This window comes from Pipistrellus hanaki (assembly GCF_964339955.1).
Source record: "Pipistrellus hanaki genome assembly, chromosome: 1".
Taxonomy (NCBI): Eukaryota; Metazoa; Chordata; class Mammalia; order Chiroptera; family Vespertilionidae; genus Pipistrellus; species Pipistrellus hanaki.
This window is the reverse complement of record NC_140503.1, coordinates 174,435,817-174,463,443: the sequence shown is the minus strand read 5'-3', so window position 1 is coordinate 174,463,443 and position 27,627 is coordinate 174,435,817. Positions and strand designations below refer to the sequence as shown.

General features: G+C 38.9%; 1 long non-coding RNA gene and 1 pseudogene across 2 annotated transcripts in view; both read left to right on the top strand.

Moving 5' to 3' along the window:
- LOC311625855 overlaps nt 1–27,627 on the top strand; it is a 956,586-nt gene that overhangs the window by 405,372 nt on the left and 523,587 nt on the right. The window lies entirely within an intron of this gene.
- On the top strand, nt 10,566–27,193 carry LOC311612679 (ras-related protein Rab-11B-like; annotated as a pseudogene). Its single transcript has 2 exons — nt 10,566–10,665; nt 26,400–27,193. The product of its transcript is annotated as a ras-related protein Rab-11B-like (transcript).

Genomic DNA, 27,627 nt, shown 5'->3' with positions numbered 1-27,627 from the left:
CAGAGCAATGCCTAATTTTCCTTTAATAAAACTAGGAAGGGGTATTCCTATGTTTAAAGACAGGTGGAAGAGGCAATAGCTGTCCATCAAAGAAATTTGCATACTATCCATGCTTACACACCACTCATGCAACTTTATTCTTTCAGAACTAACTTTGATCTTATTTCAAATACCTCATTATTTTTTAGTATGAGATGCTAGTTTAAACTCTGTATAGCTAGTTGGAAATCCAGTTCATAGAGAGGCACTGGTATTGGGAGAATGCCCTTGTGTATATTTCATGTATATTTCAAGAACAAATGTATATAACAAGTCTTTCAGTTTTGTTAGAGCCCAGCAACAAGTCAGGAATCTTTCTAAAATAACAAAAAAGAAAGTTGAAAATGAAAAGAAGAAAAGGAAAAAGGAAGAGGAGGAGAAATTATTTTTCAAATTAAAGATAATTTGTTTCAATAATTAATAGACCATTGTTTTGATTCTCAACAAATGATTGCCATGGTATAAATGTAGTATCCCCATTTGTTACAGACCATTCCTACATTATTGCATCTCCTGTTTCAGAAAGGAGAAAAGCTATTGACAATAAAGACAGACAAGCTAGAGTAGTCATCCTGTTTTGGTTCCTGTTAAACTGACATTCAGATAATTAGGCCATCTGGGAAACAGTTCAAATAACAAAATAGCCAACTTTGTTATCTGGAAAACAAAAGTTAAGTGACTAAGGTTGCCTTAACATTTTCCTCAGCTTAACTGCATCTTAGACAGTTTCTTTCCTGACTAGGCCCTGACATCACTTTTTCTAAGATTTAATTTAAAAAAACAAACCTGTATATTATTTCTCTGCCCCTTTTGAGATTTAAATATTTTTAAAAGGTCTTGCCAGTTTTATAACTCAGGAATATCTTTCTCAAGGACCTGAGCTCCACCCCTTGGAATTTTTTAGGGCAGGAGAGGAGCCTAGCTTCAGCGGGGTTCAATCTGCAAACACAGATGACCTAATCACAGAAGAATCTCTGAAAACGTGGGAATAACTCAATGTGCTCAATAATCCCACTGGTCAACCTCTCCCCTAATGTCCTCAGAACTTTTCCACTAGCTCCTCTGTTCCTAAAAACTCTCCTGTCTTTTGTGTCAGCAGATTTGAGATCAGCCTGACCTCTCTCTCTCTCTCTCTCTCTCTCATTGCAATTAGCCTTGAGTACAATCTTCTTTGCCTGTTCAGTTTTGTCCAGTCCAATGTTTGCTTTGGTGTAAGCCACCAGGATGGTACTTCTTCCTACAATTTTAATGCTCCAACACATATATCCCAAAGGATCACTTGAAATTAAAAAAAAAAGATAGGTATTGATCAAAATAATTCCCTGCTCTTAATTAACTTTGTTTCTATGGTCCTGTTTTATCAAAAGGGTCTCATCAACACAGTGATCCAGCATGATGAAGAGTGAGATTGTGAACTCCTCAAATTTGATGTAATTAAATTGGGGCACTGAGTAAGAGGATTAATGTTGATATGATATTAATGTTGATATTTTAAAGAGTGCAGTGGTATGTTTTCTAGATAAAAGCACCATTTTAAAATATATTCTCTTCAAGCAATAGAGTAAAAGCCATATTAATTTATTCCAATGAAGACCACATCTGTAACAACAGCTGCAGTTTAATTTGAAGTACTACTTAATTAAACTAATTTAAAATTCACTAACATCCTTCAAATTGTACATTTTCCCTGGTGTAGATAAATTTGTGTTTTGAGAGTCGAGTTTTTAAAAGAATAACAAGGGAATACTATGAGCAACTTAGGCAAAATGAGGATATGATAAGAATAAATGTATATTTCAATTATTTAATGGTGACAAGAACCTGCACAATGAACATCAAGGACACATAATATTGAAATATTTTGATATTTCTTGTCAGCCTGTTCTAACAGAAAGTAAGGTAACATGGGAACAGGATATATTGTTGCTGAGTCCTACCAGAACATAGAGCAGAATGTAAAAACCTATAATCCTAGAGCTGAACCCTTACAAAAATATATTATGCACAGAGGACAGGATGGAAAGCTAGTGGATCTTAATCGGAGAAGGGAGAGATATATGGAACCAGATGTATTTGGCTGGAGATGCAGGTGGGTGACAGAATTTGTGGTACCTGGTAGTCTATGTTAAAGTGGTTTGTTTTCATCCTAAGGCAACAGTAACTTAGCAAGGAAAAGTATTAAGCATGGAAAATGTTTAAAATGAATCAGTGTGAGCTAATATAACTATACAGGTTTTTCATATCTCAGTTTAGATGCCATTTCCTCCCCAGGATCTTTTAAAGCCCATGTTATACATATACACAAACCATGATTATAGTCCTTCACTATTTACATTCAAAGCAAACTGCCATTAGTCTTTCATATAATTTATTAATAGGTCATATAACTTTGTTTACTTTTTTAGTCTCTTGCAGACCATAGTTTTCTTGAAGTTATGAACTATGTCTTTCAAACACATTTCTATAGTAGTATCTCAATATATTCTTATTAAATACATTTTTAAACCTAAAGAATGGTGTTCATTGTTGTCATATATTCTGTGCCATTACTCCAACTTCATATCAGTTATTTTCTTCTGGTTGTAACTCCCTGAATCACAGGATATGTTCTGGTAATTCATATCTCTCTAGTAATCAAATGGTTACATTCTTCTACAACTTTATCAAATTCCGGGTATTTCACTTGAAAGTGAAATGAATTAAGACAAATTAACTTAAATATAATTTATAAACCTTTGTGTAATGATGCAACAAGGCATTAATCAAAGTCAAATATTCTCCTATGATATGCTCTATACCACATCTTAATTATGATCTAGTAAGCATGTTATTACATCCCAGTTTACAAGTGCTTTGTATAAAAATTTTGTCTTATTTGCTCACCAAAGTTGAAAGAGGGAGGGGAAAAAAAAGCCATTAGATAGTGAAATCAAGATTTCATTATTGATGAAAAATATTTAGTGCTAAGAAGATAAGTTATGCTGTGTTTTTGCTTTGTTTCTAGTAATTTGTTTCCTGAAATGGGTCATATTTTCCCTTCAGCTATTTGTAAAATAATCACAATTATGCTTTTCCTTTGTTCGAATGCTACCATCAAATTAGGCAAATTAAAAGGCAGTTTTCATTATTACTTATTTTGAATAATTTTTCAATCCATTTTTCATTTTAACTAATACATTCCACTTGCAAAACAACAAATATGATATAATTTAAGATAAAATGTATATTAATTTTAATTTGCATTATTTTTATGTTTACTGTTGCAAAATATCATTCAATAACCAAGTCTAGATATGAATTACCTACAGTTAAATATATTAGTATTTTTTCTTATTAGATAATAAAGAGTTGAGATTCTGAATTTAAAAATAATGTAGATCACAAAGAATACTAGACCAACAGTGAAATCAATAAGTGAACAGTTAACTCTATCTCAACTCCTGGACAAAGTTGGTTTATGCTCTTGTGATTTTCAAATACATAAACTAATTTGTCATAACTCTCTCCCACTCCTTGTTTGGCTTTCTTTATGATTGCCAGCTTGGCTGATCTGTAGAGGCATTGGTCCAATACCAGCTGCAGATGAAACATCCTCACATAGATTTCCCCATAAGCTTCTACAATTGCTTAAAGTCTAAACATTATGATAAATTACTTATTCTATGTGTCAATATATATACCAATAAATTACTTTTTAGTAATTAATTCTCTGTCCATATCTTGGATCAAATACTAAGATACATGGAATAATTTTTAATCAATATGTGTTTATTTCATATAAAATACAAATATATGAGGGCAACATTATAAAAGTCTCTAAGGATTTCAATAATCATCTAACCTGAGTCTTGTCAATGGAACAGTGTTAAATGTAGATGTAATTTGTGCAATGCTTTCATAACCATATTTTACATAATAGCTTGCCAATTAAAGTTTGGCTTAGAAGTCTTCTCCCAAGTTACTAAACACATATAGAAAAATAGAGCCAATATAATTTAATGATATTAATTAAATTTTCAGTAGCAATTTTTTTTAAAAAATAGTGAAAATGGAATAAAATTTGTGATCAATGTGACTATGAAGGCTGTTTTATTAACTGTTACTCAGAATGCCTCTGTTAAATGTATTTAGCTCTTTTCTGTAAGTGTCAGTTATTGCCACAATGCTAAGAATCCTTTCTTCCTTATCTGCTCTGCAATGGTGAACATGTAAGCATTTCTCCATTGTTGTCAGGATTAGATTAGATGAAATTACTCTTTGTTTATAGGAGACAGAGAGATCCCTTGATGGTTGCTGTGTGCTGCTTTTTATTTATTTTATTATAATCCTGCTGTACAGCTTTCAGTAGCATATATGTAAAAACATTCATTATATTCAACAAATGAATGAGATCATGTGATATTTGTCTTTCTCTGACTGGCTTACTGCACTTAGCATAATGCTCTCCAGTTCCATCCATGCTGTTGCAAATGGTAAGAATTACTGTTTTTTCCCAGCAGCATAGTATTCCATTGTGTAGATGTACCATAGTTTTCTGATCCAGTCATCTGCTGATGGGCACTTAGACTGTTTCCAAATCTTAGCTGTTGTAAATTGTGCTGCTATGAATATCGGGGTGCATATATCCTTTCTGATTGATATTTCTGATTTCTTGGGACATATTCCTAGAAGTGGGATTACTGGGTCAAATGGAAGATTCAGTTTTAATTTTTTGAGGAAATTCCATACTGTTTTCCACAGTGGCTGAACAAGTCCGCATTCCCATGAACAGTGCAAGAAGGTTCCTTTTTCTCTGCATCCTCTCCAGCACTATGTGTCAGTTGTTTTCATAATGCTAAGAATCCTTTCTTCCTTATCTGCTCTGCAATGGTGGACATGTGTTTTTTTTTTGTTTTTTTTTTGTTTTTGATTTGTTGATGATAGCCATTCTAACAGGTATGAGATGGTACCACATTGTCATTTTGTTTGAATCTCTCAGCTGATTAGCTTTTTATTTGATGTAGTCCCATTTGTTTATTTTCTCCTTAGTTTCCATTGTCCTAGGAACTGTATCCGTAAAGACATTGCTACACATATGTCTGCTGTTTTGCTGCCTATGGATTCTTCTAATATTTTTATTGTTTCCCATCTTACATTTAAGTCCTTTATCTATTTTAAGTTTATTTTTGTGTATGATGTAAGTTGGTTGTATAGTTTCTTTCTTTTTTTTTTCTTTTTTCTTCTTTTTTTAATTTTTTTTTTTTTTGCATGTATCTGTCCAATTTTCCCAACACCATTTAGTGTAGAGACTGTCTTTACTCCATTGTATACCCTTGCCTCTTTTGTCAAATATTAATTGAACATAATGGTTTGGGTTGATTTCTGGGTTCTCTTGTTATGGTCCATTGATTTGTATGTCTGTTTTTGTGCCAGTACCAGGCAGTTTTGAGGACAGTGGCTTTGTAGTATAGCTTGATATCTGGTATTGTGATCCCTCCAACTATGTTCTTTCTCAAGATCGCTGCAGCTGTCCGGGGTATCTTTTTATTCCAGATGAACAAAAATAGAACCAGAGACATAGAAGCATACAACAGACTGTCCAATCTGTGAGGGAATTGCAGGGTGAGGGAGTAAGAGATCAACAAAAGGACTTGTACACATGCATATGAGCATAACCAATGGACACAGACCGTATGGGGGGGGGGGAGGTGAGGGCATGTGCTGGGGGTGGGAGCGGCCAGGAAGAGGTCAATAGGGATAAAGCGAACATATGTCATATTTTAAAAAACAAAGAATTTAAATTAAAAAGAACACAAAACATTTAACAACACTCTATAAGCCATGATTATACAGTCATTTGTCACGTTCTCTACTCTTGTCCTGGTCCAGTGACTACCTGACAATTGTCCTCTTGCAGTCACTTCATGTCCTGGACCCCTCACTGCCCAATTGGTAAATGGGCTTCTAATGCCCCAAATCCCTCTGAGTACCTGCCCCCCAGACTCAGCCCAACTTTCACCTGCAAGACTGTTGTCCTGGCCCTAAAGACACGGACACCATATACAGACATTTACTGCCCGGCTGGTGAGCAGTGCCCAATGCCTCAGCTCCCTGTGCACTCCTGCCCAGCAGCCTTGGCCTTTATGTACCCAGATGGGTGTTTCTGCTTGGTTGACAACCATGGACTTGCTTTGCCCATGTAACCTCAAAAACTTATATGCCATGCAAATGATGTTTACCCCACCTTCTACAATGAACTGGAGCCTTGAAAAGGAGGACCCACTTTCAAGTTGGCTCTTCCTTAAGCACTCTCTCTTACTCTAAGGAGTTCTGTTTGTGTATTATCACTCTTCTGTTAAGATTAGGAATTTTTACAGAAAATATCTCCTATCGAAAATTAGTGTGTACTATCAGTTTCCAGATTGGACCCAGGAGGATACACACTTTTAGTCTGCAATCTCACTAAGCACAGTCATAGGGGGCTGGTTATGCCTCTGCACCTTACAACTACATGTGGTGCCCAACACAGAGCATTTGCTTCAAAAATGCTTGATTGAATTTAATCCAAAAATAAGTTTACATTGCTGTATCTCCTGGTTCCTCAGATTTTTTCCTAAATATTAGCAAATCTTCTTCACACTACAATCAACAGCCTCCTGATGTTTCCATCTAGGCTTCTGCAAAAATAGCATAAAACATGAATTTTTCATTAGTTATTGGGAAAGCAAGAGATTGTTTCAAGAACTTGTGTGTAGTCAACTCTGACAAATGCTGTCAAGACTTTGAAGGAGAGAAAAGTGGCAGTTTGCTAATGTGGAAATGGTTGTTGATTTAGCAGGAGCGATTTCAGTGAAGGCCTAGAGACAGAAACCAGCCTACATATGAAGAGTAGGTGAATAAATGAAAGAAAGCATGGGGAATTCTTTCACAGATCCTATATAATAAAGATGTAACATTCAAATTGACCCTCACACCCTACAAGATGTCTGCATATGACCAGGCTGGCAGAGATGTTAGTGAGGGACGACGAAATGACTGAACAAGCAGGTGCATGGGATGACCAAGCCGGTGGGTGGGTAGGTGGGCATTTAGGGGCAACCAGACCTGTGGGGGTATGCAGTTAGGTGTGACCAGGCCAGCAGGGGCAGGCAATGAGGAGTGATTAAGCTGTCAGGGGGATAGTTGGGGGTCACCAGGCCAGTAGTGGGGGCAGTAAGAGGTGACCAAGCCAGCCGGGGGGTGCAGTTAGGAGTACCAGGTCAGCAGAGGGGGGCAATTGGAGGCAATCAGGTGGCACAGAAAGGCAGTGAGGGACAATCAGGCTGGCAGGGAAAGCAATTAGGAGCAACCAGGCAGGCAGGCAGGTGAGCGATTAAGAGCCAGTGGTCCAGGATTGTGAGAGGGGTGTCTGACTTCTAGTTTAGGATCAGGCCTAAATTGGCAGTCAGACATCTCCCGAGGGGTCCCAGATTAGAGAAGGTGCCGACTGGACTGAGGGATCCCCCATGCATGAATTTCATGCACTGGGCCTCTAGTAAATGTATATTTCTGTGAAATTTGAAGTGACCTTGCTTCTATTCTTTTTGTACTCTTCTTACTCTCTTTCTCCACACCTCTTAGTAAAGAGTGTAACATTTCCATATTTTATTTTGAAAGGAAATTTCTAGTAGAAGAAAGGTGAGATGCATGACATATAAAACTCAAGGTTTAGCAGCTCAGAGGTGGGGTCATAGAAAGAAAATATCTACAAGATATCCTGTTATAAAAAGATAGACATGTGATACTTTAGAAAAAGTGAAGAAACAGATGTGTGCAAAAGGTACATATATAGTGGCAGAAATATTAGTAATTTCACATCTAATGGCTTTTATTTTATTAATAGATGAGAGAGAATAGGAAAAATTTGGATAATAATATTTATTTCTGAGAGGGGAAAAACAGAAAAGTAGGATGATTTTATGGCAATGGTAGTGACTATTTAAATTTTAAAATCACAAAATGTCAATAAAGCCAGTGTTTTTTGTTATTTAGCTTTTGCTGATAATCTTCAATTGCCCAAGGGCATGCAAAGTAAAAGTAGTTGAATTTATGCAGGTGACTGGAAAGAAAAGTGGATGAAATTAGAACATAGTTGAAAGTATTTTCAAGAGAGTGATAAAAATGTTGGATAATGTCACTTAAGAAGGTGAAGCAATGAACTGTAAAATGTTATGATGATAAAGACTAGGTAAACTATCAAAACATATATATATATATATATATATATATATATATATATATATACTTAATTAAACCATGTTATATATTACTGATATAAAAATAGTGTAGAAAATTATATAACAAAACAAAGACTTCTGTGTTATATCTTACCTTGCTGTAAAAATCCTTGAAGACCAATTATCCTTCCATTTCTTATATACTCACGATTAAACTTCACCACTTTTCAAAATATATGAATGGCACATCTGTTGTATTAAATAGAGTGAAGCTTTGTGTATTTCCTGCCTCAATAAATCTTTACTTTCCATAGAGATTGCCTAAAAGTCCTCAACAATAGAAAGTGAGGATTATTCACACTATTAAGTGTCTAGTATGCGAGGTGGCACCCAGATCCCACTCCTGCAGGATAGAGACGCTAAATTCCCCAGCTGCTGAGGTATTGGTGATTGATAGCTCTCCACTGAGTCCCTTGCTGGGAAGGTCTCTTGGTTGAAGAAGCCATCTTCCCCTAAGTTTATGTTCTGTTCTAGAAAAGTCCACTGCTTCGTTCATGTGGACATAAATGGCCTGGCCCCTCATCCAAGTAGAGGAGGCTAAAGGGCGATTCACTCTGTAGCTCCCCATCACAAAGGATGAGAGTCTTCTGCAGCTGCATTGTGGTTCACACTCCTGCTCTGCCTGACTCTACTACTTTGTTCCATTGAAGTTTTTGACCCTGAATCTTTCCAGTAAATTTATTGAAAAGAAATCTGCTTCTCAAAGGCTGATTTAAGAGAAACTAGACCTGTTACTCTTAATTCAATGTCTGGCCAGAGAAAGCAGTTAGAAAACAGACTCTGAAATGTGTTGTTGCTGCTGGTTTAGCCAATGCCTGGCTGGCCAAGAGGCCCTTACCAATTAGTGATAGGTGGATCGTGCAGTAGTAGTGCATTCATCCTTAGTGATGGCCTGGAATCGTATATTGGTGGGACGGATTGCATTTAGGAAATGTGTGAAATACGATAATTATAGGGCATTGGCTGTTTGATACATCAATGCTTCTGGGGAAAGACAAAGATTAAGGATAATTAAGCATTCATTAGAAATGAAGTTTGAACACCAGAACATCCCCTTAGTAAGTTATAGAAAGACAGCAATCTCCTGTATCAGGAGGCAGAAAATGATGAGAAGGCAAAATAACAATAAATTATAAAAGAAGCAATCTACAGGATGCAGAGATGATGAAGCCCTGTTATATCCCTGATATAATTCACCTGTTTGTCCCCCTACCCAACCCCCCCAAAAAAGTAATAGATCCAAAAGATGCCACTAGATTATGGCAAAAAAAAAAATCTCATTTAAACTGCTGTGGCAGAAGTCCTGTCTTTGTTAAAATGCATCACTACAGCCTCTGGAAGCATCCGTTCACCTGTAAAATGCATTATTATTCATCCTTATGCAGAAGGGGAGTCATATGCAGTTTGCAGTGGGCATACTGGACAACACAGAATATTTATCGTCTTGCTCCAGTACTATGTTAACATGCCACTTGCTTCTGCCATAGTATAGACCAGTGGTCAGCAAACCATGGCTTATGAGCCACATGCGGCTCTTTGGCCCCTTGAGTGTTCTAATGCCACTTCTTCAAAATAGACTTGCCCAGGAGGAAAACTTCTGCGCATGGGCCACAAAGTTTCAATTGAGCTGTATGTGTGCACCCGTATATGGTATTTTGTGGAAGAGCCACACTCAAGGTGCCAAAGAGCTGCATGTGGCTCTTGAGCCGCAGTTTGCTGACCACTGGTATAGACCAAAGGGAACTGGCCCTTGATCACTCTATGAAACATCACCTTGTTGCATTATATCAGGATCTTCAATGTTAATCACATTAGATAACCAAAAAGTGGCAATACAGTTGTGGCCTTGGAAATGCAAGTGCCTTTGGAAAAGTGGAAAATAATTATAACATTTTAGGGGTCCAGCGGCCTGGGTTTTTAGAGACATTACCAAAAATACACAAAAGATGAATTATTGTATCTGATTCCTTCCACCACTACTAGTAAGAAATAACCACAACGTCCACGGGTGTTCTCTGGGCACCGGAGGCAGCATGTGCCGTGGTTAGGGAGATGATTTTGGCCCAAGAGCCAGATCACACAACATGCTGGTGGGGAAAATGTAAGCTGCAAGGTGGCCTTGCCTCGCATCCCATTTCACCCACAGACTGGCACCTGCTTCTCAGCCAGCTCAGACCTATAATGACACAGGTGTCTATGACAATCAGCAATGCAAGCTTTCTAAGCAGATAGATTTACTAAGAATTTGGGGGAAAAAATGCATCTGTAGAGATGGCTCTGAAAAGTAACAGTGGAGGGAAAATCTCCGAGCAGATCAGAACTTTGGGTAGTGCAGCCCATCCCCCACTTGGGAAAGAACAAACAATCCAAAGTAAGAATATATGCAATTCATTTAACATGTAAAATGCCTGTCAGAGTTTTTCCCAATCTCAGGGCAATTTTGGGAAGTTGTGCTTGTGTAAAATAAAATGTCTACAGTTTTGATGTAGTGGAAATGGGAAATATGTGAAAGAGTATGAAACAAAATCAAATACCTAGACTTTCAGAATTCATAATTTCACATGTCAAATGTTTGTCATATCAGCTTCAGTTTTTTATGTTCATCTCTTTAGAAGTCACTCATGCATAGATGCCCTCTCTCAATTTTAACATGAACAAAATAAAGTATCTTCTTCCTCCAAGTTTGTGTCAGTGACCAGATTGTTAATATTTCCCTAAAGAAAATATTTTTCAGATGATGAAGAATAAAAGAATAAAGCCTTCCACAAGATATCTTTATTGGTATTCTCTTTAAGCTTATATTTATTATACACTAGAGGCCCGGTATACGGAATTCTTGCACAGGTAGTGTCCCTAGGCCTTGCCTGCGATCATTGCCAATCAGGTTCCCCACCGCCTCCCCACCTCCTTGCCTCCTCCTTCCCTAGCTCCCTCAGCACCCCCTGCCACTGCTGCTGGTCACCCGCCATGTTTTTTGCTGCCCCCTGATGGTCAGCGCACATCATAGTGAGCAATCAAACTCCCATTCTCCTGGTCAAATTCCTGAGGGGACACTTTGTGTGTGTGTGTGTGTGTGTGTGTGTGTGTGTGTGTGTGTGTGTGTGTGTGGTCTCTACACATTGCTGATAATCAGGACATCATTTATTGAACTCTAGGGCAACTAGATTTGTCTCCCAACTGCATGGAGATTACCTTAGGACTGCAATTTCAGTGAGGAGTTCAGGTAACCATATGCAAATCTCCAATGGAAACTGCTCTCAGAGAAAACTAGCATTTATAAATAAAGCAGATTTGGAATGTATCTTACTAATAAGGGAACTTTGTTAGGACTGTGAATAAAATTGTACAAATTAAAGAATAACACAATTCCCTTGGATATAAAACTTCTCATGCTGTGTTGTAAGCAGTCACACTTACCATTTATTTAATTGTAACTCAGGAAAAATATAGCTCTAGATATATATCACTTATTAAGTATTGAAGTTTTTTGACATATCTTGGAATAATCATTGGGAGATAAAACCATCCCTATTCACACATTAAAATAGAGAAGTGTAGTGTGAGCTTTTAACATTCTCATGGTCACATCATTTAGAAGAGTCAAACGGTCTGGTTCTAAACTCCCACAAGGCACTGTGTCTCTTCTCTCAGCCGCACCCCTCATTTCCAAGAAGGGGTAGGGGGAACATTTTGGCATCATATTTTTACATCATTCTGCAAAGTAAATTCTGTATTTAAAAGCAGATTTAAATGGTCTCTTTTATAGTGATTGAAGTGCTAAACTACATTTAATACTAGATTTTATAATAAATGTGTGTTCTGCTTCTGCAACCACATTGTACTAGCAATTCAGTTCATAAACTTTCAAAGACAAAAGATTTTGTCCATAAAAATTATTTCAGGAGTTTATACAATGTCCTTGGGAAGTTATGAACCTCAAGTTTTAATAAAACAGAGTGTCATTAAAGAATTTAGAAATCATTTAATTTTATTTATAAGTTAAGAACTTTCATTATATAAATTATAAAATATACAATCTACACATAGTAGATGATTAAACAAATTTTATTTCTAGAATATGAAATATCTCCTGTATTTTCTGTATTGAAAATATTAATTTAATTAGAGCTCTTTAATGTGTATTTTTTGTTTGTTTGTTTTTAGTCCTCACCTGAGGATATTTTTTCCATTGACTTCTAGAGAAAGTTGAATGGAAAGAAGTGGGGGGAGAAACACACAGAGAGAAACACATCCACATGAGAGAGAGACATCCATTGGTTGGGTCCAGCAGGTGCCCCCAAAATGGGTTGGGAAACATGCAACTGAGGTAAGAGGTACATGCAGTTGAGTGGGACTCAAACTCAAGACTCTTTAGTCTGTAGGCCTATGCTCTAACCAATGAGAAAAAAATGGCCAGGGATAATGTGCTATTTTCCTGTAATTTTCTTTATATTTACTATCTTTTAAAAGTTTTGTTAGACTTTCTCACATATCCCAATGACTCTTTAGAATTCAGTGGCTGTCAAGTTTTCCATTTCTTTTGATGAGCACTGGATCTTGATCAAAGGAATTTAACAAATATGAAGTTTCTTTTCTTTTTTTCTTTTTTTTTTTTAAAGTAAGTTTTGTGCAAGCCTGCCTTGGACTGGATTGATACTTGCCTGGCTCTCCCCAGAAAGCCTCAGGATGTTAGCAGTACATTTTCATATCCTCCTGGTGTTATCAGTAACAACAAGCCACATTTGAGGTATGTGTGTGTGTTTGTGGGGATGCATTCCTCCCCTGAGCGGTTACCACAAAAGATATGAAAATGTTTGTAACCACCTACTATAAGAAAATGTAATGGAAAAAAAAATAAAAATGAAAATAAAAACAGCTGAAAAGGATGGAATAAGAGTAAAAAAAAATACTAGTTGTTTACCATCCTATATAATAAAGAGATAATATACAAATTGACAATCACTCCAACACACAAGATGGCCACACCCATGTGGTCAAAGATGGCTGTTCCATGTGGACAGATGATGGCCACCACAAGATGGCCCTCAGGAGAGGGCAGTTGTGGGTGACCAGGCCTGCAGGGGATGACAGTTAGGAGCAACCAGGCCTGCAGGGGAGCAGTTAGGCATCGATCAAGCTGTCAGGGGAGTGGTTAGGTGGTGATCAGGCTGGCAGGCAGAAGCAGTTAGGGGCAATCAGGCAGGTAGGTAGGCGAGCAATTGGGAGCCAGCAGTCCTGGATTGTGAGAGGGATGTCTGACTGCCCTTTTAGACCCAATCCTGGTGGGTTTGGGCCGAAACGGCAGTTGGAAATCCCTCTATGGGTCACAGATTGGAGAGGGTGCAGGCTGGACTGAGGGACACACACACCCCGCCCTTGTGCAAGAATTTTGTGCACCAGGCCTTTCGTTTAATAATTGTGTTTGGAAATATTTTTATATCTTCAAATGTACTTTGCTTGGAGGAAAACTATTATTAACTATTATTAAATATAACAATAAACTATTATTATTAAAACTCTTTCAGGGCTACCACATATGCCAACCATAACTGGGCTATCCATACAAATTATAGATAAAAATCCTTTGCTCTCCTTTTACACTTTGTTTTAAAGTCTGTTATTAGTATATTTGGGTTTGTTATTTGAAGAAATTTAGCCTCACTATTTGTGTGAAATTTGAGGGCAAAGTTTTAAGAAGGAAGGCAGGCAACCAATGATGCCAGCAAAGTAAACATTAATAAACTCTACAGTTTATTAAATTGTTGAAAGAATCAATTCCACTCTCCTTCAGTTGTTTGACTCTGTTAGCTTATGTGGAAAAATAGCCAGTGTTGTTTGTTTTTATTGGAGTAATTACTTCATTTGAAGTAAAAGCTTCTTAAACAATTCACCTAATCTTACTTCTTAAATCACTCTCAATCTGTGTTGCTTAGTTTTCACAGCTTCTGAGCACATGATATAATTAATTCAAATGAGCTTCCAAGCAAAAAGTATATTTTTTCATTAATATGAGATTAAAGTCTGGAAATGGTTGTTGCTGTGTAAATTATTGAGTCACATTTATTTTATTAAATCAGTATGTAGACTTTAAGGCATGTAAGAAAATATCCTCCTTTCCCATTTCCTCTTCTTTCTTTGCCATTTTTTTTTCTTCATATTTCCTTTCTTCTTTAAGTGTGACTTGATAGTTGCCCTGTACTTTAAAATATGCATAATTGTGGGGGAAGCATGAGACTTAGTTGGAAAGTCTGTAAGGGAGATTCTCCAAAAGGTTGGGGGCCTCTAGGGAGAGCTTGCTGAAGGTGGCTGCCCCTGCCTCGAATTTTCCAAACAAGTCCAAGCCCCCACATGTTTTACTAGAATCTCTATGTTTAGTCTTTAGACACGACCTTGTAGTGAAACATGTGCTTTCTCAAGGATGCTTACCCTGCTAATAGTATCTAATAGTTAATGTTAGTTGAAGCTGTTGTTATAATACAATAAAAGCCTAAGGAGCTGCCTGATTGCTATTGCCAAGCAGTCCCTTAGCCTCTCTTTCACAGAAATGTGTGTCAGAGTAATCCATTCATCCCTAGCTCGGGATCTTTCTGGTCATTCACAGAACATAATATTTTTATTTAATTTGTCACGGTTTCTTCTAACATCAAAAATACATGTAACTGAGAGAAGTTATACATAGCTCTAACAAGATTGATTTGTTGTTCCACTTCTTTATACATTCATTGATTGATTCTTGTATGTACCCTGACTGGGGATCAAACCTGAAACCTTGGCATATTGGGAAGATATTCTAACCAACTGAACTATCTGGCCAGGGCTATATTTACTTTACACATGGTAGGTAGTTCTTTCTCAGTTTATTGAAAATGCCATAAAATAACTATGTGAACAAAATATATATTGAAGTAGTATTACATATAAAATACTGTACTGCCGAAACTGGTTTGGCTCAGTGGATAGACTGTCAGTCTACGGACTGAAAGGTCCCAGGTTCGATTCCGGTCAAGGTCATGTACATTGGTGTGGGCACATCTCCAGTAGGGGGTGTGCAGGAGGCAGCTGGTCGATGATTCTCTCTCATCAATGTTTCTAGCTATCTATCCTTCTCCCTTCCTTTCTGTGAAAAATTAATAAAATGCATTAAAAAATACTGTACTTATTACTGAAAAGCATATAGAAGATTTAGATTAAAAATAAAAAAATTGTAAACAAATGTTTTATTTTTACTCACTCAGATGTCCTTGATGTAATGAGAAAAATGAATAAGGAACTGAATTCAAACCCCCAAATTTGTGAAATATATCAAACATACAAAAATTATATAAGATATAATAAAATACTTGTGCAATTTAAGAAGTAGCACAGGCTCATTAAGTCTACCCCTGTTATTTGTCATTTAGAATTATATTCTTATATCTCTTCTCACTCCTTCACACCCAGGGGTCACCACTGCCTTGAATTAAATATTTATCATTTCTATGCATGACTTGATATTTTATTACACATATCTATCTATCTATCTATCTATCTATATATATATATATATATATATATATTTCCTATCAAATAAAAGAGTAATATGCAAATTAACCATCACTCTGCTATACCCATTAGCCATGCCCACTAGCCAATCAGAGCAAGTATGCAAATTAATCCAACCAAAATGACAGAGTGGGGTGGGGGGGTTGGGTTTCCCCCACAATGGAGGAAGCCAAGCTTTCCACACACCCTGGCAAGCCCAGGTTTCCACTTAGGTACAAAGTTTCAATTGTAGAAGCTAAATAAATGCCAACAGAAATGACAGCAGCCACTGAGCTGGAAGATCAGGAGTCTAGTGTTTCCCCTGGTGATGGAGGAAGACAAGCTTTCCACCTACCCTGGCCGGCCAAGGCCTCCACTTACAGCTGCAAAGTTTCAATTATAGAAGATACGTAAGTCCCAACAGAAATGGCTGCCGCCACAGAGGGAGCAGAAAGCTTGGCTCTGCTCCTGGCTACAAAGTTTCAATTGTAGAAGTTAAATAAATCCCAGATACCAGGGCTTTCACTTGGGTCGCTGGGGGGCATGGCCAGCCTGCAAACCACCACAGGCCCCTCGCCCAGGCCGCCCCACTCCCCAAGAGAACCCCTACCCTAATCCGGGACACCCTTCAGGACAAACCAGCTGGCCCCTACCTGTGCACCAGTCCTCTATCCTATCTAATAAAAGAGTAATATGCAGATTGACTATCACTCCAACACATAAGATGTCTGCCTCCATGTAGCCAAAGATGGCTGCCCCCATGTGAACACAAGATGGCCACCACAAGATGGCCAGCAGGGGAAGGCAGTTAGGGGTGACCAGGCCAGCAGAGGAGGAAAGTTGGGAGGAAATAGGCTGGCAGGGGAACAGTTAGACATAAATTAGGCTGGCAGTGGAATGATTAGGGGGTGATCAGGCTGGCAGGCAGAATTGGTTAGGGGCAATAAGGAAGGTAGGCAAGTGAGCAGTGGGGAGTCAGCAATCCTGAATTGTGAAAGGGATGTCCCAGATTGGAGAGGATGCAGGCTAGGCTGAGGGACACCCCACCTTGTGCATGAATTTTGTGCACCAAGCCTCTAGTATATACATATATGATGTATGTATATACACATGTGATTATAAGCAATATGTTAGATTAGTGGCTAATTTACTTTCTACAAGTGACAACACACATTGCATTTCCTTTCAAAGTTTAAAATGGTTTCTCCTGTTCTTAGGTGGGTCCTCTTTAACCATTGATTCAAGGACAAAGATTTCTTTAATCATGTAGTTCTGCCAATATGAATATGCAGTTTTAAAGACAGCAGTGTTAATGAGTCAAGTTAAGGAAGGAGGAAGAGATTAAGGGAGAGAGTATGTGTATATCAAGTTTATACCAAAACAATGGAAAATAATAGAGCTGTTAAGACAAGTGAGACTGTTCTATATTGTGATGTGGATTTCTTAGAGACCATGTTAAATGAAACAGACAAAAACACTGAACATTAAGTATTATATGCCAACATGTATAAAAGTGCCACTATATATTGAAATCCTATATGTATATGTTCCCAACAACATATAGGATATATTATCTAGTTTGAACTTTAAACAAATGGTGTCATTCTTTGAATGTTTTTGTGACATTTATCAATGTAATTGTTGAACTGTGAGTGCATATATTTTTACTGCACATATTTTTCATATTTCCTCATACATTTTTGTGATTATCATGTAAAAATTACATGAAATTGTTGAGTATGTGCATCTTAAGCTTTGTCAGAGATAGTCACATTCAACTTACTCTCCATCTTAGTTGTATGAATGTTCATGTAGAAGAGCTCTCCTAGGTTACATATTTAGTATTGTATCTAATTCAAACTTTATTTCTTTCATTTCTGGTCTGATTAGGTAACATTTCATGTGTTCATAATGTAACAAAGTTTCCTGTTCTATTAATTGTCTTTAGGACCTTTATCTCTTAATCACTAGGTTTCAATGTTTGAAATAAAAATAAGATTTTCTAACATTACAATACATATAATTTGGAGGTGAAAAGGAGAAAAATTGTGGTAAAATCAACCTAATTTTTATTTACTATTTCAAAAAGTGAATATATATCCTCTTAAATTAATATAATATGTGAAAGTGTTAATATACTTTATACATAAATAGAATTAACAATTAGAAACAGCATCTTAAGAGTTAAAAGACTTTGCTTCTTAAGAGTAGAATTAGCACTTTATAAGGGAAGTTTCTTTCAGTACACATACACAGAAAATACTTATGTACACACACTTAAACACACACATGGTTATATACACATTTACTATTTTGCAAGAATGCACGAGAGATGGACAGTTTGCAACCACCACTGGGTCTGGAAAAAAAGAAGTATTGAGGGAGTGGGTAAGTAGAGTGCTTATATTTCACTGCATGCTATTTTATTTCCTTTTGATTTTTTTTTTCTTTATGGCAGAATTGCCCATTAAAATATAAAGAAAATAGAATTTAAAAAATCTATTCAACCAAATTGTAATCAAATATGTTTTAATTATCCCTGGAGGATAGTAACTGTTAAAATAGATTTAACAATCTTTAGAGCAGAGAAAAAAGGGAAGTGATACATAATATTTATATTTAATGAATTATGAATTCCTGTATATTGAGACTGCAGATACCTTGTTATGTCATTAAGAATATCCATACTAGCAATAAGTTAACAAAAGAATTCTAATATTTTCTGGATAATTACTTTATATTTGTTGCACTGTAATAATGCTGAGGGCAACAGCTCATTTATTAACTTCAAAATCTTATTTTACAGGCTCTAAAGTTTGAGATCATTCATCTTTCTTAACCCAGACTCTCCGTGTATTTTATAAAACGTGGTGACATTGACAATTGAGGAATTACTACTAGTCTTTTAATGTGTATTTTACATTTCATATTCATATCAGGAAATTTTAAATCTAGGATTTCATCTTCTTTCTTTATTCCCTTCTGTTACACTATGATTTCCAACCCTTCCTCAAATTTGCATACATTGACATTTTCAACATTTCAAAAATTAGACAGTTTTATTTTGCTAAGCTGCAATATAAAAGCAACTAGCAATTATGTCTCATTGATATTCAATCCTAGTAAGTGTACTTCCCAAACAAGAGCTAGCATTTATTATTTTCAGAACAGTTTCCTGGTGTGCTTTCTTGTGATACATGTTTAATTTCCATATCTATGTCTAATATCTATATCTTTTACAAAGTTGTGAAGTATTATATTGTGGGAACCATTCTTATGATTTCCGCACAATAGGTGTAGAAATTATTGGGTCGGCAGCTAAGTAATTGCGGGTTTCACACATATATGCTTCAGTTGAATTTTTAGGTTTGCAGACGTAGTACAAATGTAAAACACATTTTGTTATTTGATAGTTGGCTATTCAGCTGTTAATCAGTAAAAAAAGTTTTTTGATCTGTTTTGTAGTTTTCGTTTGGCGTTCATTGAAAAATGGAAAATCAAAAGGAACATTTTCGTCATATTTTGCTTTTTTATTTCCGCAAAGGGAAAACGCATCGCAAGCTCATAAAAAGTTATGTGCTGTTTATGGTGACGAAGCCTTAAAAGAACGGCAGTGTCAAAATTGGTTTGCCAAATTTCGTTCTGGTGATTTTTCACTCAAAGATGAAAAACGCTCTGGTCGTCCAGTTGAAGTTGATGATGCCCTAATCAAAGCAATAATCAATTCAGACTGTCACAGTACAACACGTGAGATTGCAGAGAAGCTTCATGTATCACATACATGCATTGAAAATCACTTAAAACAACTTGGCTATGTTCAAAAACTCGATACATGGGTTCCTCACGAAATTAAAAAATCACAGTTAACGCAACGCATTAGCAGCTGCGATTTGCTAAAGAAACGTAATGAAAATGATCCATTTTTAAAACGACTGATAACTGGCGATGAAAAATGGGTTGTTTACAACAATATGAAGCGGAAAAGATCGTGGAGCAGGCCAGGTGAACCAACTCAAACAACATCAAAAGCTGATATTCATCAAAAGAAGGTTTTGTTATCAGTTTGGTGGGATTACAAAGGAATTGTCTACTTTGAACTCTTACCACCCAACCGAACGATCAATTCTGATGTCTACATTGAACAACTAACGAAATTAAACAATGCAGTTGAAGAAAAGCGGCCAGAATTGACAAATCGAAAAGGTGTTGTATTCCATCATGACAATGCAAGGCCACACACATCTTTGGTCACTCGGCAAAAATTAATGGAGCTTGGTTGGGATGTTTTGCCACATCCACCATATAGTCCTGACCTTGCACCATCTGATTACTTTTTGTTTCGATCTTTACAAAACTCCTTGAATGGTAAAAATTTCAATAATGATGATGATGTCAAATCGTACCTGATTCAGTTTTTTGCTAATAAAAACCAGAAGTTTTTTGAACGTGGGATTATGATGCTGCCTGAAAGATGGCAAAAGGTCATTGATCAAAATGGGCAATACATTAAAGAATAAAGTTATTTAGTTCCATGAAAAAATTGTCTTTGATTTTCTTTAAAAAATCCGCAATTACTTAGTTGCCGACCCAATAAATTACCAGATTTTTCTGACTTTCATACCAGATTCAGTAAAAAAAAGATGACAACGATATATATATGTGTATATATATATATATATATATATATATATATATATATATATATATATATATATATATATATATTCACCCAGCCAGGTTCTCAGACCCCTGCACCCACACCGAGGTCTTGGATGCCAGCACTTTGTTTTCTGCCACAACCCTGCAGCACCAGTGCTGCCCGGGCAGAAGTTTTGTGCACCTCACCTATCCGGCCTGGGGCCACTTTCTCAGTCTACTCTTGCCACCTGCTGCCCTCCCACACTCAGACTCCCAAGCCAGGGACTCGCTGCAGGATGGGCCCAGATGCTCCTTCCCACCCCCAAAGGTCTAGAGGCCTGGGCAGCAGCTGATCCTGTGACCTGCCCCTGGGAGGGTGAGTCTGGGCTAGGGACCCACAGCCCCTCCTCTGCAATGTCCCACCCAGCAGTGTGGGAGGGGGCAGGCTCCCTCCTTTCCAGCTCCGTCCCAGTGCAGAGGCTGGGGTATCTCCCCGCCCCCAACACCCTCTGAAACCCTGGGAAGAAATGCCTGTCCACCCAGCCAGGACCTGAGTCTCAGGCTCCCCATCCTTGGGAGCCGTACCTGGCCTCACCAGTGACTGCTGCTCCCCTCAGCCATCAGCCCAAGGGCGTGGGAGGAGAGGAGAGGAGGAGGGAAGCTGTAGGTGCGACTCTGTCAGGTTCAGCAGGCCTGCAGGAAAGCTCTCCCCTGTGCCTCCCTGCTCTGTCTCTGATGAGGGGACCCCACCCCTGATGAGCATTCCTCAGAGTTGCTACCATCTTGAGAAGGTCAACCCGCCTACACACACACACACACACACACACACACACACACACACACACTCCTGCTGACTGCCAAAGCCTCAGGCAGTAGACACCCTGTGGTTGCCATGACAAAGAGGTCATGGAGGGTCAGGACACTGCCTCTGGTAGTAGCAGGTGCTGTGGGAGCAAAGGGACAAAAAAAAAAATGGTATGTCCAACAGCCATCTAACTCTACACCTGGTGTGCGAATTAGTCATTGTTAGAACCGAACTTAGTACTGGTGTGCCCCATTTTAAGCAGACCCCCCCAAACAGACTTACCATGTTGATAATTCACTTTACTACAGAAAGAATGCACAAAGATTCTTGAGATAAGCAAAATATTTTGCACCTCATAGTATGAACCGCTTAAACATCATTCAAAATAATTTCTATTTTTAATGAGTAAAGGGAGTTGATATTAGAAAAATCTAATATACCCAATTCAAAATGTCATCAGAAACACATCTACTATGTAAAATCAGAGAATGGGATCTAGGGTTTGGAAAAAGCAACTTTATTCGGCTCTACCTGCTCATCCTCTCAGCTTTATACTTTGCACTAAATTATCAATAAAGAGACGGAGCAGAAGGAAACGTCATGCCTCATGGCACTGAAATTTATAAGTTTCTTCAACAAATATTTATAAAGTTATATTAACTTTGTGCCTGTGTTATAGAAACACAATACAGCTCTGTCCCTTTCTTCAAAGGGCTTAAAGTCTTTGTGAATGCCCCGTAAGGTAAACCTGTAAACAGCCAAAGAAGGAGCAGGTTCCAATACAATTCTTATTATAAAAATTACTGAGTAAAAAATAGTCCTCACTCTCCCTCTAGAACAAGCATAAAAGGAGCAAGTAAATATAATGAATAAATCCGAACTCCTTTGGGGACCCCAACCCTCAGGGACTGACACAGGTTTTGTGAGGCCTAAAGTTTACTGAACCTGAAGGACTAATTCTAGCGGGAGGAAGGAGAGATTTTTTAAAAAATAAGATTCAAAAATGACTTTATTTAGAATAAGAAAATAAATTACAAATAAATGTAGGCTTGGGGAATCTGTCCCTTTCTCTTTTAAGTCATTTCAGGCAGGTTATCCAGAATGCTGCTGGTTGCAACTTGCTTGTTCTCTCCCCCAGAACAAATCCAGCCCTCACAGGGACTCTGAAGCTTCCTTAGCTTTACCATAAAGATTAAAAATAAAAATTAAAAAAAAAAAAAACACGTTTCAACAACACTCCTTTCTGGACAAAATTCTTTCTTTTTAAAATTTTTAATTTAATCAAAGCAGTAAATACATAATTCTTAATGTATATATTTTTTTCCTAATAGGTGTGTAGTGTAGTGGTATATTATTGTTGTTTTTATTCCATTGTTGACATTATTATAGATTTCTTCCATTCCCTCCCCCTGCCTGTACCCTCCTCCACCCAGCCCCTCCACCTCTGGACATCATACTTTTTGCTATGTCCATCCTCCTCCCCCTGACCTCTGTCAGTCCCTCTCATCCTATCTAATAAAATAGTAATATGCAAATTCACCATCAATCCACTATCCCAACAAACCACACGCACAACAAACCACACTAGCCAATCAGAAGTGAGTATGCAAATTAACCCCAAACAAGATGGCTGCAGCCACTGAGAGCAGGAGGGAGGCTTGGGACTTCCCTGGCAATGGAGGAAGCTAAACTTTCCACACTTCCTGGCTGGCCCAGGTCTGTGCTTAATAAGGATACAAAGTTTCATTATAGAAAATAATTGAAACAAAAATGGCAGCATCCACGGAGCAAGCAGAAGGCTTGGCTCTGCTCCCCGCTACAAAGTTTCAATTGAGGAAGATAAATAAATTTCAGATACCAGGGCCTCCTCTTGCATCACTGAGGGGTGTGGCTGGCCTAGAAACCATGACAGGCCCCTTGCCCAGGCCGCCTCACCCCCCAAGGGAACACCCACCGTGATCCTGGACACCCTTCCGGGCAAACCAGCTGGCCCCCACCTATGCACCAGGCCTCTATCCTATCTAATAAAAGAGTAATATGCAAATTGACCATCACTGCAACACACAGGATAGCTGCCCCCATGTGGTCAAAGATAGCTGCCCCCATGTGGAAACAAGATGTCTACCACAGATGACCATCAGGGGAGGGTAGTAAGGAGGGACCAGGCCTGCATGGGAGGGCAGTTAGGGGTGACTAAGCTGGCAGAGGAGGGCAGTTGGGGGGGAACTAGGCCTACAGAGGAGGGAAGTTGGGGGCAAACTGGCTGGCAGGGGAGTGGTTAGGGGTGATCAGTCTGGTAGGCAGAAGCTGTTAAGGGCAATCAGGAAGGCAGGCAGGCAAGCAGTTGGGAGCCAACAGTCTTGGATTGTGAGAGGGATGTCCGACTTCCTGTTTAGGCCCAATCCTACTGCCTGATTGCCCCTAATCGCCTCTGCCTGTCTGCCTGATCTACCCTAACCAGTCTCCTACCTGCCTCATTGCACCTAACTGCCTCTGCTTCAGCCCTCCCCTCCGCAGCTTTGTCCAGAAAGACATCCGGTAGGTCTTCGTTAGCATATTACGCTTTTATTAGTATAGATTATTTTAGATGGCTAACATTTATTTAAGCATTCTATTACTCCAGTATTTAAGTAACCCCAGTTCATTAATTTTCTTCTTTCATATTTACATGAAACATGAATTATGTGTTATTTTACTGATGCAGAAATAGATATTTCAGTGGATAAGTGCCTTTTCAAAATCAGCACACCTGGCAAGTGACAGATCTAACTAATCTTAAAAACCCTTAGCTTTCAAACTACAGTGTGTATTCAGAAAAGAAAGTTATTGTAACAGATTCATGTTACAGTGGATATACTGTAGTAGATGTTTAGAAAATTACATTGCTTCCACCTCTTGTACATTTTTTTCATTTTCTGCCCCTACTCATTATAAGATATTTTATATTTTCTGCATAGCGTATGCTTACTTTATGTGCTTGTTTATTTTACACAAATGAATGACTTTTGAATTTTGAACAGGTGGCATTAGCCAATCAGTTATGGTTTTGGATATTAAAGAGGTCCAGCTGTCAGACAGTGAGAGAATATGAAGTAGTTGCCTGTGGTAAGATTACTCATTTATCTTTGCTGCATATTTTGAAACCATGGCATATTTAAATAACTTGTGTTCTGTGAGCCTTGACAAATGTGGCAATATAGTGTGGCTCACATACTCAAGGGTACATTTAAAGACATTTGCAAAATGAAATTTATATCTTATTTTGAATACAATTTTCTTAGTGTATATAGTTTTGAATAAAAATAAATACTAGGTATCTTGGTGGCATAAATATAACAAATAGTTCAGACTCAGGCTGTGGGAGGACATTTATTAGCTGTTGTCAACATCCTAAAATAACACTTCAGTAAGAATTCCTACTTGTAGATCCATTTGCAAACCACATTAATATTGTTTTTACTTACTTGTTAAAATAGTAAACATCTTAGAAAGTGGGTCGACTTTTTAAGAACGTGCCATAGTTTCAATTTTGCTTCGGGATGGATTGTGATTTAAAGTTTATTCATTGTGCGTGTTTTCTAGACAGCAAAGGAACATATAAATTATTTATGCTAAAGAGTTTTGTGAGAACAGATTGTTTTCTAGATACAAAAGTAAAATACAGTAGAAAACATATTTAATGGGTATTCTAAAGAGGTGAAGACTTCCAATCCACAATTTTCATATCTCCATTTTCTCTGGGGTTGTACAAAATGTCTAGGGGCTGATGCACTGACAAATCAGAGATGATTTTCAACTTTTGTCTATCATATCTTTTGGTAACAGCTCATTGCTTCCTCATTACTGCAAAGGCTACTTTTATGACAAGCTTTTCTTCCTGATTTTCATGGCACTCTTATTCACACGAGAAAGCATTCTGCCATTCCAGTGCCCTGTTACAATGAGTGAAAAATCTCTATTCTTATGCTTTCTACAGATATATCATAAACTTCTTCCTTTTGGGAGATGTGATATTTCTAAATGTTATTAAAAATAGAATTCACATTCTCATCTGCTTTTAAATATAACAAATTATAATTCTGTAACCCATTAATGTCCAGCCTCTCAATTTGTTTTTTCTTTAATTCCTATCAGCCCATAATTTTGGATTTTTTTTTATATTATCTGTAAACGTTTTTATATATAATGGCAACTAACACTTTAAAATGTAAATTAAAACAGTACTATTTATAATTGTACCACAAAAAAATTAGGTATAAATATTACAAGATATCTACATGATATATAAACTAGAGGCCTGGTGCATGAAATTCTTGCACGGGGGTGGGGGTGTTCCTCAGCCCAGCCTGCACCCTCTCCAATCTGGGCCCCCTCAAGGGATGTCTGACTTCCCTTTTAGTCCCAATCCCAGTGGGTCCGATCTCACAATCCAGGACTGCTGGCTCCCCTGCCAGTCTTCCTGATTGCCCCTAACTGCTTCTGCCTGCCAGCCTGATCACTCAAAGATGGCTGCCCCCATGTGGACACAAGATGGCCACCACAAGATGGCCTGTAGGGGAGGTCAGTTGGGAGGGACCAGGCCTGCAAGGGAGGGCAGTCGGGGGCAATCAAGCCTGCAGGCGAAGGCAGTTAGGGGTGACCAGCCATCAGAGGAGGGAGGTTGGGGGTGACTGGGCCTATAGGGAAGAGTAGTTGGTGAGGACTCAGGCCAGCAGGGGAGAGCAGTTGGGGGGACCAGGCCTGCAGGGGAGGGCAGTTAGGGGCAAACAGGCTGGCAGGGGAGCAGTCAGGCATTAATCAGGCTAGTAGGGGAGTGGTTAGGGGTGGTTAGGCTGGCAGGCAAAAGTGGTTAGGGGCAATCAGGCAGGCAGGCAGGCAGGCAAGCAATTGGGAGCCAGCAGTCCTGGATTGTTAGAGGGATCCCAGAATGGAGTGGGTACCAGGCCTCTAGTGCTCTAGTATATATCATATATATTCAGAAAAACATAGAACTCTCATCCAAGAAATCTAAGAAAATCTAAAAATATGGATTCATGGAATAAAAACTTCATATTATGAAGATAACAGTTCTTCCCAACTTGATCAGTACATTAAACACATGAAATCCTAACAACCTGTGGGGTCATGGATCCTGCCGGAAGGGCCAAGCCAAGGGGGACCTGGGGAGTGTGGCTACCTATTCAAAATGGTGCTCATCAGGCCCTGGGTGTGGGGAAGAGCCAACTGCTGTCCAGCTTCACCCGCAACAATCCAACCTGGAGAACAAGAGCACCATTAGGGTAGAGTTTGTCTCCCGCAGCTTCCGGGTGGACTGCAAGACCACCAGGGTGCAGATCTGGGACACCGTGGCCAGGAACACTACCATACCATCACCTCCGCATACGACCAAGGTGCAGGTGTATGACATCCCAAGCACCTGGCATAGGAGAATATGGCATGCTGGCTGAAGGGGCCGAAGGTCCATGCTGACAGTAACATCGTCATCATGCTGGTGGGCAACAGGAGCGACCAGTGCCACTTGCAGGCTGTGCCCACTGATGAGACCAGAGCCTTTTCAGGGAAGAACAACTTGTCCTTCATTGAGACCTCAGCCTAGGACTCCACCAACGTAGAGGAAGCTTTCAAGGACATTCTCACAGAGATCTACTGCATCGTGCCACAGATGCAAATCGCAGGCCACACAGCCCATGAGGAGTCCCCTGGTAACAACGTGGTGGACATCACAGTGTCACCCATTATTGATGGACAGAAACCAAACAAGCTGCAAGGCTGCCAGAACCTGTGCCTGCTCCGTGTCTCCTCCAAGTGTGCATGCATGCACATCTCTCCTTTGCCTGCCCCTCATCAGGATGTCTTCTCTGACCCGATCCTCTCTGTATCTCTGTGTCTGGCTCCCACCCCTCCACTGAGCTCTGCACAGTCAGCTGGGGCTTAGGGAGAACAGGAGTCCAGCAGGACCATCTGTCCTTCTCCCCTGCCCCAGGGAAGCTTGAAACCTGGCTGATGCATCTATTCTTCTTGGGTCACCGTGGGCCTCTGGGTGGGGTGGGGAGGGTGACAGGATGGACAGGGCCAGCAGGATGGACACACCAAGCAAGCTCAAGTGTTCCACAGTAGATTCCAGGGAACAATTACCTCCCTTCCTCTCTGGCCAGTTGTCCCAGCTGGCCCCGGTCCCCACCCAGAACCCCTTTGGCTGAAGCCTGAAGAACAAGTGACCAGGGCATTGGATCAGGCAAACAGAGGCTCTGGCACCCTACCACCCACATACAGCCGGGACTGCATACCCTGGCCTCTCCTGTGCATGGGCGGGTTCAGCTCCTGCCTGTAGATTTCTGCTGGGAGAAGACCTCCCCCGACCCCTGCCTT